Source organism: Silene latifolia, chromosome 11, assembly GCF_048544455.1.
Source record: "Silene latifolia isolate original U9 population chromosome 11, ASM4854445v1, whole genome shotgun sequence".
Classification (NCBI taxonomy): Eukaryota; Viridiplantae; Streptophyta; class Magnoliopsida; order Caryophyllales; family Caryophyllaceae; genus Silene; species Silene latifolia.
In genome coordinates, this window is record NC_133536.1 from 134,403,427 (window position 1) to 134,414,220 (window position 10,794).

The following is a 10,794-nucleotide window of genomic DNA, read 5'->3' on the forward strand; positions in this document are numbered from 1 at the left end:
TTGGATAGTGGATGGCCTGATCCACAGCGTACGAGAATCATTTTAGGCATAGAATGCTAAAAGGGGGACGAGTCCTTATCTTTAGTACCTATGTCAAACACTGCTTTGTGCCTTGATTGACCTAGGTATAAAGTGGAATCGAAAGGGTTCCAGGCATCCCACAAATGCTTGGTGGCGACTCCGAACATCTCTGCATCGTTTCGAGACATTTACCGAGACGAAACCGACCGATCTAAAGCGATCTGTTCGAAAGCATTTCAATGCCACCGAGCGTGACTTTCTAGACCGCTGCATGTCCACAGATTGGCTTGGCGTGCAGGTGGCCCATGTCCACAGATTGGCGACTCCGCTGAGGAGAACTAGGACACTTATGTCGTTGTGATCCTTAGAGGTGAAACTCGAACGAGTTCGTGGTTAAAGTGCATTAATTGATATTACGGTCATAAGTCGGGTTCCTTGTCCGGGCCCACAACCTAACCTTTATTGACCAATTGGCTCGTCTCGTCGGCATGAGTTTTCTCATCCCCGCGTTTCGAATCTCGATTGAGTCAAGCATACCGTTGATGTTACACATTTCTGTTTCGTCAAAGAGCTTTCATCACCTTCGAGCACGAGGCTGGGGCACCCTCCTTACACATTTTGTTTGGACTGGTATCCCTCTCGAAAATCGGGGTTTGATTGCTTGGTGTGTAACCCACCCTTTTAAGCCAAAACCCGTGTCAGCATTATGCATAATATAATGAAACTGCGAGTGCTTATGTGTTATGTGATCATAAGTCCTTCCGTGTCATTTCAAACGTTCAAAAAAAACACATTTCGCGCCGTTATAATGGCCATTTTAAAACGTTGGTGTTTTGCCGACCGTGCACAACTTTTTATGCCGTTATAATGGCCATTTCAAAACCCGTTTTTTATAACCAATTTCAAATGCACATTTATCACGTCGTTGTAATGACGATTTCAAACCTTGGTTTTCACAAGCCATTTCAAAATACCCTTTTACATCGTCATAATGGTCGTTTCAAACCTCGGTCCCTCGCCGACCGTTGCATTCTCAAAGCGCCCTTTTACGCCGTCATAATGACAAATTCTCAATTCGAATTTTCAAAATTCGAAATCAATTTTCAAACAAAAACGTTTTTCAAACCGTCGTAACGACGATTTCAACCCGTGCTACTTTCCAAATTTCAAATCTCGTTTTCGAAATCAAATTTGGCTTTTCTAAGCCGTCGTAATGACGATTTCGATTCTCACACTTTTCGATATGCATACCGTCTTTCAAAGGTTAAAACGGTTTTCTAACCCGTCGTAATGACGAATTCAATTCTCATAATATCGAATTTCAAACCATTTGAAAACAAATTTAACCATTTTCAGATTTCAAATCAAAAATCAAATCTTTGAAAACCAATTTAACCTTTTTCAAATTTCAATTCAAAATCAAATCTTTGAAAACAAATTTAACCGTTTTCAAATTTCAAATTCAAAATCAAATCTTTGAAAACAAATCTAACCGTTTTCAAATTTCAAATTCAATTTCAAATCATTTGAAAACAAATTTAAGTGTTTTCAAATTTCAATTCAATATCAAATCTTTGAAAACAAATTTAACCGTTTTCAGATTTCGAATCAAATTTCAAACCATTTCAAAACAAATTTAACCGTTTTCAAATTTCAAAATCAAAATCGAATCTTTGAAAACAAATCTAACCGTTTTCAAATTTTGAATCCAATTTCAAACCATTTGAAAACAAATTTAACCGTTTTCAAATTTCAAATTCAAAATCAAATCTTTGAAAACAAATTTAACCGTTTTCAGATTTGAAATCGTTTGAAAGCAAATTTAACCGTTTTCAAATTTCAATTCAAAATCAAATCTTTGAAAACCAATTTAACCGTTTTCAGATTTCAAATCAAAACTCAATCTTTGAAAACAAATTTAACCGTTTTCAAATCTCAATTCAAAATCAATTCTTTGAAAACAAATTTAACCGTTTTCATGGCCATTGTGATGACGATTCCAAATACGATTTTCAAATCCGTGATTCGGAAATTTAAAAGCCGTCTTCAGAAACAACACTTTGTTTTCAGAGCCGCCGCAATTTCAACTCAAACCGTCTTTTGAAAACAAACCTAAGACAACCCTTTCAACCGGCCGACCTTTTGAAGATACCTACTCTTCGGAAACCGTCCATAAAACGACAAATGAACCTTTTTGAAAATTTCTATTTTCGAAAATTTCAGCCCACCTTTCCAATTCAGCCTCGAGTCGATTAGAGTCCAGTCGATTTCAAGTCAAGTCGTCTAGATAACGTCAAGTCTCCGCCGAAGTTAGTACCTACCTTCTGGTCTAGGCTGTATCGCCTAATTGTCGAGACATCTTCAATGACATTAGCAGAGTCAAAACCTGTTGGGTTTTAAACTTACATTTCCCCTACATTACGGGTGAAAGGGCAAGTTCGTGTACATGTCTTGTCTAACGGCGTCACGCCAGCAACTAACCTCCAAATCTCGTCAGAAGTCGTCTGTCTAGGCATCACTATGCCAAAGTCGACACTCGAGTCTAAATTCAAAGTCATGCACCAAGAGTTCAAACACAAGAGGTCGTTCACGATATTTAATGAATTCATAACCTAGTCACACTGTCGCGTCTTCACAACATAACTAACTTTTATACATATGTGTCGTACTTGCCTTTGTTTGTGCAATCCTTTTCCAAGACAAGTTATAACGCCTATCGTTATGTCAAATAGGAATCCCTTGGGTGCCATCAATTGCCAACCAGAAACTCAAGAAGCTGATCAATCTGCATCCGCCATTACTTCTGCTGAAACCAATAACATGGTCCTTCGACTCCTAGCTACCGTGGATTACTTGAGCACTCGTCTCTCCCAAGTTGAGGACAAAATGATAACCGAGAATTTTCCCTCTTCTGATTTTGAGCAAAGGGTTAAGCTCCTCGAAAGCCGCACTAGTAGAAAAAACACCTATTGCGTCAGTCAATTTACGTCGGTTCTACAAAAACTGACGCAAAAAGTACTTATTTTTGGCGGGAATCCATTTTTGGCCTATAGTAAAGCTTTTTGCGTCAGTTCTTGAAAAAAACTGATGTATATAATACGTCGGTTCTCAGCAAAACTGATGTATTTGATCAAATACATCAGTTATATAACTAAACCGACTTATTTGATATAACTTTTTTGCATCAATTTTACCTAAACCCGATGCAAATACCGACCACTACCGTATTAAGTAAAACACGAGTCCCTTTCCCCCCATTCATTCCTTCTATTAAAAATTAACACCTCTTTTCCTCTAGTCCCTCATTCAATCAACACCACACCACACCACTGCCACACCGCCCCACCGCCCCACCGCGGACCTACCGCGGACCCACTTATAAGGTATGTTTTGATTGTTTTCCCTAATTTCTCCAGTATTTCTTACGGTGCCAGTTTTTAGATGAACGATTTAGGTTTTTGATAAATTGTGAAATAAATTGTTGCTATTTTCGCCCTTAATCAAACCTGAAGTTTTAATAATTTGATAATGAGTTGTTGTAAAAGACACTGATTTGGTGGAAAAAAGGCCATCATAAAAGGTGTTGAAAGTAAACCCAAATAAAATGGAAGTGTTGATGGTCCCAAAATTTGCAGTTCGCTGAGTAACGATGTTATGTCTAAAAGAGATGTTAGTTCTGACGTGTGTTCATTGTGCCTGTCGAATAATTGTGGAGCTGTTCTTCTGTAACCTTCGATAAGTACTCCCAAAGTTGATCCGAATTCAAGGCCCAAGAACTCATATCCAAATGGTGTCCATAATGAGTCACCCATGTTTGTTCCTATTAAACATGATTGGCAAAAATGGTCAAATGGCTTCATTACTACTGCTTGCGATTTGCTTCCCCGTGGCCTGATCAATGCTAGGAATTTATGTTTCCTAAATGCAACATTACAGGCACTTTTATCTTGTTCCCCATTTGTAAAACTTATGCAGGAACTCAGAACTCGTGCAATTTCTAAGGTATGTTTTGGTTTGTATACATATGAAGCAATCTTTGGAACGCTGTGCTCAGTAGGACGGACGTGTCCTCATATTTTCCAACTACATGTTTAGGTTGACTATTCAACATTTATTGCATTTGTTGATTTTCTATCAGGGTTTGACATGCCCCCTAATTCAAACTCAAGGAAGAAAGACTCAACTGATATATAGAGATGGGTAGACCTTTCAGCCCTTCTATGTTTGAAGATGTCGTGAAGAACTTTACTCTAGATGTCCCAAGTGGTTTCTCTGGCAGGAAAAGGTTTCTATTTCTTTTAAATTAGTTCTAACGTTCTTTGAACGCTAGCGCAGTGGCTCCTTATTCAGGTTTCAGCCAATTACCTTTTTCTTGGCAGCTTAAACCTTTTTCATATTGGTAAGTGTCGTATCTACTAGAATGCTAGTCTTATCTTTGTTGTAGATATTGTTCTTTCACCAACTAGTTTCAGCAACTCACACACAAATGACATGAAACATGACTGCAGTTGAATCTCGTGCAAGTTATACAATAGCTCCTGTAATTTGTAGAAATGGGTTTTAGGTTTTGCCCGCTTCAGTTTCTCTATGGGTAGTTGTAGAAGGCCTTAATGCAAGAATTTATCAGGGTTATGTCTATGTGCTTTGTTAATCTCATGCTTGTAACAGAAAAAGAATATATGACAGTCATAGAAAAACTTTTGAAGTATGTTTGAAATCCATGTGCATTATTCTTGTTGTAGTTGTGTCCCATATCCTGTGTGCAGGGAAAGTGGTATTTATTAGCAGTAAACCCATTAGTGTATTGGTAAAGTGCTGTAGTTTACTTCCAGAAAGCTGTATATCCAATTCTTGTCAGATGAACTCAAGCGGAGCTCAGGAAAAGTATGACTGAGCGGGGAAGCCGACACGTCTTTTTCTATCCTGAATACCACCACCTTTTTCTCTACTGCCAGTTCCCTCTGTTCTTTTGTGACTATTTTATGCATGTGGTGCATATCATGTTTGCGATGGTTTATCCAAACAAATTATGCCTTTGATATGCAATTTCTCACATCTCCTCCACTTGATATCCAAAATAGAATACTTGCTCGTCATTGATGATGAACCTCAGATACACTTCATGTAGGAGCATGCAAAAAAAAATAATCTGATATGAGTTTGAACTTTGAAGTTGCTAGTTTGTTACTATAGTGGAAGTTAAGAGAAAAGTATGGTAAATATGTTTTGTCTGACTGTCTGAGCCACTTTATTGTCACCATTTTGGGGGCTTCGCCTGTTATTTGTGTCTCTTCTTTATCAGTTTATCAATTGAATTACCTATTTGTAAGTGACCCCTTGCGTTGTTACATAGTTGCTCAGTGGTACATATTGTCTTCCTTGGCTGGCATAGTTACTTTGTTGTTTTATGGCTGTAATAACTGTTAAGGGACATTTATGGTTTTGGCTTTCTAAAACCCTATAATAACTGATATATAATTATCATGCAGGCAAGAGGATGCTCAAGAATTCTTAAGATTTATAATGGACCGATTGCATGATGAATTGCTCAAGCTTGGCGGTCAGTTTCCTGGGTGGGTGGGAATAAGTCATCTCTTGTGTCGTCATCGGATGATGATGAGTGGGAGACTGTTGGTCCTAAGAATAAATCAGTTGTGACTAGAACTCAAAGCTTTGTCCCATCGGAATTAAGTGCAATATTTGGTGTTGAAAAGTGTTGTTAAGGCAAAAGGTAAGTGATATTATGTATTACTCTCATGTCTTTTGTTGCTTTGTAATGGCCGTTGTTGTACGTATTTTACTTGCCTAAGCACATTAAGCTTTTGGTGCACCCTTATATAAGTATCTTTGGACTTTATGTCATTCTTTGTATATCCTATCATGCATTAGAAATTATATACTTTGGTTTGAAACATGTAACCCCAGAATCGACTCATCACACTCGTATGAATTAGAAATTTTAAGCAGCAAAAAATTGAAGGGAAGTTTGGGTCGTTTGGCATGTCACTCTTGAACTTAGAAAAAGTGTAATGAGACTAAGGCTATAAGTACAATTGTTTTGAAACTTAGGTAGTACTTTTATCATTTTTGATTGGGATTGCGAAGGAGGGGTTCATTGTGAGTTGGGACCTGTAAAAAATGGTTGCTAACGTGGTGAAAATTGAACATGCTATTTATCTTTATATCTCTGCATGACTTTTATGCAAGACGAGTGGTAGAAGACAACGGTTACTATGGTGGAGCAGAGTAAGGTTCTCAATACACCTGGGGCTGAAAAGCAAACAAAAAGAGAACTCTTTGATGCGCTTCGTCAGGAGCTCGTGTAAGTATTCTTACTGTTGAGATGCCCTTGCTGTTAACCATTGCTTCGACCAGTTTCCTGATAATAGTATCATGTTACTTTGATAGTATCTAGTTGGCCATAATTATTTGTAGCCCTTGGCTACAAAAGCTAAGGATTGCAAAGTAGGGAGATATCTTTCTGATTGTCTAAGTTTCTGCCTGTCTAATTGTGCCATATATTTTTGCCCTTTCTGCTCTGGTCTTCTTCATCAAAAACCGTATTTTTCCCACTTCTCAAAATATGTGAGGGGTATTTCAAAATTTTTTAAGAAGATGAAGAAATGGAGCGAATATCTAATACGAGAATTGGTTATATTTGTATACCAGTTTAGTAGCTAAACATAATATCGTAGAGGTTAAATATACTTACGGGGTTACATGTTCCAAACCACTTTGTAATCAGCGAACTTGAAATTCCCCATACAAAACCGAACACTAAAACTGGCTTGATGAAAATGTTTTTTTTTTGTATCAGCCTTGATGAAAATATTTTTTGTATCAGCCTTGATGAAAATATTGCTTGATGTGCTATTATAAGAGTTGACAAGGCTAAAGTGAAGATCAAGGAGTACGAGGTGCTAAGGAAGAATTTCAGTGACACTGGCTGTCCTTGGATTCAATTATCAATATGGCAAGGATACTCTTATGGCTAAGTATGAATTTGAAAGTGGAGTCATTGATGAAGCATTGTTTTATATTTTTTTTATAGGTTAGTTGGTTAAAGATCTGTAGGTAATTGACTTGGAATAATCGGTTTGTATAAAGATATTTGTTGTTGATTATAAAATCATCTTGCATTTGTGGTATTCAGATTGTGAGTTTCATATAATTTGGGCAACAAATTTTTATATAGAAAAAAGCATTTATAAATTGCGTCGATTCTTGAAAGAAATGATGCAAATGAGAAAAATGAATTGGCCCTAACACAAAATATCAATTGCATCAGTTATGATAACAAATGACGCAAAAAATAAAGAAAATGCATCGGTTCTATAAAGAACTGATGCAAATGTTGAAGCATTTGCGTCGGTTTTACATATAATTGCGTCGATTTTAAAACATAATCGACGCAAATGGTTTTTTGCGTCGCGTTTTTAAAATACAACTGACGCAAATGGTGAACTTTTTGCGTCAGTTTCACAACTGACGCATAGTATATACGACCCCTCGATATACGTCAGGCCAAAACCGACGCAAAAGGCCCTCTACAACTGACGCAATAGGGGTTTTTTCCATTAGTGCCGGCTACTGGCCATTGACCAAACCAAAACCAGACGACCTCATAGGCCCTTCCCTGATTTGGGTATGCCTTATGCCACAGCCTTGGAAAGGCTAATCTCCAAAGGAAAGCTCAAACCAATTGGTCCAACTCCGGACCCTCTACCAAACAAGCGAGAACGTAGATGGGACGAAAAACTGTTTTGTCAATATCACCAAGGTCGCGGACATGACACTGAAATGTGTCTCCCCCTAAAAGGCGCCATCCTTGATATGATCGAAAAGGGTGAATTACCACAACCTCCCTCAACAAACAACAAGAACAACCTTCCAGAAAACCCTATTGGACACAGTCAGGAATCTTTCCTAGACTGCTCTCACCTCATCTCTCCCGACGATGAGAAAATTCATGCAATTGACGAGGATGGCATACAAAGCGCCATAATGATGCTCTCCGTCTCCATCAACAACATATTATCAAAGCTACAAGTGGCTATCGATGACTTCAACACCCGGGTGGCTAATTTGGAGATGAGGTTTGGTAGTACCAGAAATGAACCTGGCCATCAAGGAGAAAACCGACCCTCCGTTCACCAACCAACAACTGTTGAAAATGAGGAGTTATCCGATGGTTCCCACATCCACGAACCTACCAACAAAGAATATGAAATGGCCTCACCAAAATCTCTTTCAAAATACCAAGCAACATCCCCAAAACTTCCAATCAACAACGACCAAATCCTCTTTCCGCCCAGGATTGACAAAAACAATAACAAAACTCACAAAAACATCTCAAAAAACGCCAATGTTGGAACCATGGGAAAATACCGAAGGGTATTCACAGATCTGGGAATAACATATGGCACCGCTCTGGAGATACTTGCTTCAGAAGGAATGCTCCAACCCATTGGTCCGACTCCGGACAAACCCGAACACAAAAGAGCCCGATCCTGGGATGGTAATGCCTATTTTCAATACCATCAAGGCAAGGACCATGACACCGAAACCTGTCTCAAACTCAAGCATGCCATTCAAGATATGATTGAAGGTGGCAAAATCATAATTGCACCTCTCAGTCAAGACAATCCTTCTGGGTGTCTCAAGTCAAACAACAAGGTTGAACGTTCTCAAATGACATCCACCAACCTCAACACAACCTATGCCGCAACTCTTCAAAAGTTTGTGACTGAAGGGAAGCTACAACCAATCGTGCCCACTCCGGACCCGTCTGAAAGCAGGAAAACCCGTTTTTGGGATGACAGTGCCTATTGCCAATATCATCAAGGAAAAGGTCATGATACTGAAACATGCTTCAAACTGAAACATGTTATTCAAAATATGATTGACAACCATGAGTTGATAGCTTCATCCCTAGGCCAACCAAGTGATGAAGACAACCCTAATGAACATCTCTTTCTGCAAGGGGATGAAAGCCTCATCGACTATTGTCCTCATATCGTCCCAGACAACGAGAGTGAAGTGCTCAAGTGGGTCAATGCTCAAAACCAGATATTCAAGCCGCTGGATGCTGCGAAAGAGACCTTCAAGGATGAACATGATGATTAGGAGTTCGTATCTACGATTGAGTCCGAGTCCGAGTCTTAGGCTTTCTCATATCTATCTTAGTGTTTGTCCTTTTATTCCTAAGTGACAAACTGGGGGCTGTCCCCATGAGTCGCACTTCATCGAGTCTGTGCTAACCTCTTATTTATCTAAATAGAAGCACGATTTCCAACCACCATATATTCTCAGCTTTACCATTTCCCGTTGACAACGAGAATTGATTTAAAACAAACAATATGTTCCAATTCAATGTGAGTACACTCGAGTGACGTTCCGTACCGAGTAAGCGGAGGAATCGAAACTCCGTGTCCATTCTCTGTACCTATTCCATGTCTGGCAATAGAAACCTTTCATTAGCGCCCGATCTAGAACGAGCTCTCAATCAAAGGGATCCTACGACGAACCTAGATAACAAACCAGAACATCTCCTTGTTCATGGTCAACGACGGAAGGCAAGCCCGTTCCCCACAAAAACATCCCATCACCAAATATCAACCTCTCACCAACAGGTATATCCCCGTCTGCACCTCTACCTTCCTCGAACGAAGGATGCCAAAAAACTAATGTATTCAAAGAAAAACCGAAGCAAAAGGCCAAAATCAAAGGCCCAAGCCAATAGCCATTCACCCGAAGCCAAAACAAAAGGCCAAAATCAAAGGCCCAAGCCAATTGCCAATTCACTCAAGGCCAAAGCCAAAGTCAAAGTCAAAGCGAAAGGCCAAAATCAAAGGCCCAAGCCAATATCCACTCACCCAAGGCCGAGGCCAAGGCCCAAGCCAAAATCAAAACAAAACAAGATTGAAACCCTTTTCTCAAAAAGGTCAAAATCCAAAGGAAGCATCCAACACACAAAATCCTGGACAAGTGAGTACAAAATACCAAGTCCAGGACCAACAAGTCCAAAGCCCAGGACCAACGAGTCCAACACACCAAATCCCGGACCGACAGGTCCAAAACATCAAACAAGTCAGTCCAAAACACTAAGTCCAGGACCAACAAGTCCAAAGCCCATGACCAACGTTTCTTCCCTCCAAACTCCGGGACCAACAAGTACAAAAACCTAATGTCAAAGAGCTAAAACAAGAGCTCAAGACTCGTCAACTAACAACAAACCCAACCTTTCTTCACCCTTAAGTCCTTCCAGAGACTGCTACAGGGAGACCTATCAAGGATCTTGGGGATTCCCCTCTAGATCATAACCCAAAACTGCTTCACCCCTTAGTCCTTCCAGAGACTACTACTACTACAGGGAAACCTATCTAGGATCCTGGGGATTCCCCTCAAGATCATAACCAAAACTGCTTCACCCCTAAGTCCTTCTAGATACTACTGCAGGGAAACCTATCTAGGATCCTGGGGATTCCCCTCAAGATCATAATCAAAACTGCTTCACTCCTAAGTCCTTCTAGAGACTGCTACAGAGAGACATACCTAAGCTTCTGAGGATTTCCCTCAAGCCCGTAATATCACACCTTAACCTTTAAGGTCCAGACATGAGAATATGATCCCACATTATTTACCAACCATTTCGTGCTCAGGCCACATCAAGCCTGTGACCCCATTCCGCACCACATTACAAGCCGTAACCCATCGGCCTAAACACCACAAAATACAAACTCCCGATTTTTATATGTCAAACAAACCTTTTAT

General features: G+C 39.6%; 1 long non-coding RNA gene across 3 annotated transcripts; it reads left to right on the top strand.

Moving 5' to 3' along the window:
- Nucleotides 1-3,432: 3,432 nt before the first annotated feature.
- On the top strand, nt 3,433-7,173 carry LOC141611915 (uncharacterized). Of its 3 annotated transcripts, XR_012528897.1 has the most exons (5): nt 3,434-4,023; nt 4,160-4,306; nt 5,511-5,752; nt 6,229-6,343; nt 6,866-7,173. It is a non-coding gene; the product is annotated as an uncharacterized LOC141611915 (long non-coding RNA). The 3 variants fall into 3 exon arrangements; XR_012528896.1 differs by having other exon boundaries at nt 3,433-4,023; nt 4,160-5,752; nt 6,839-7,173; XR_012528895.1 differs by having other exon boundaries at nt 3,433-4,023; nt 4,160-5,752.
- The last annotated feature ends 3,621 nt before the right edge of the window (nt 7,174-10,794 follow it).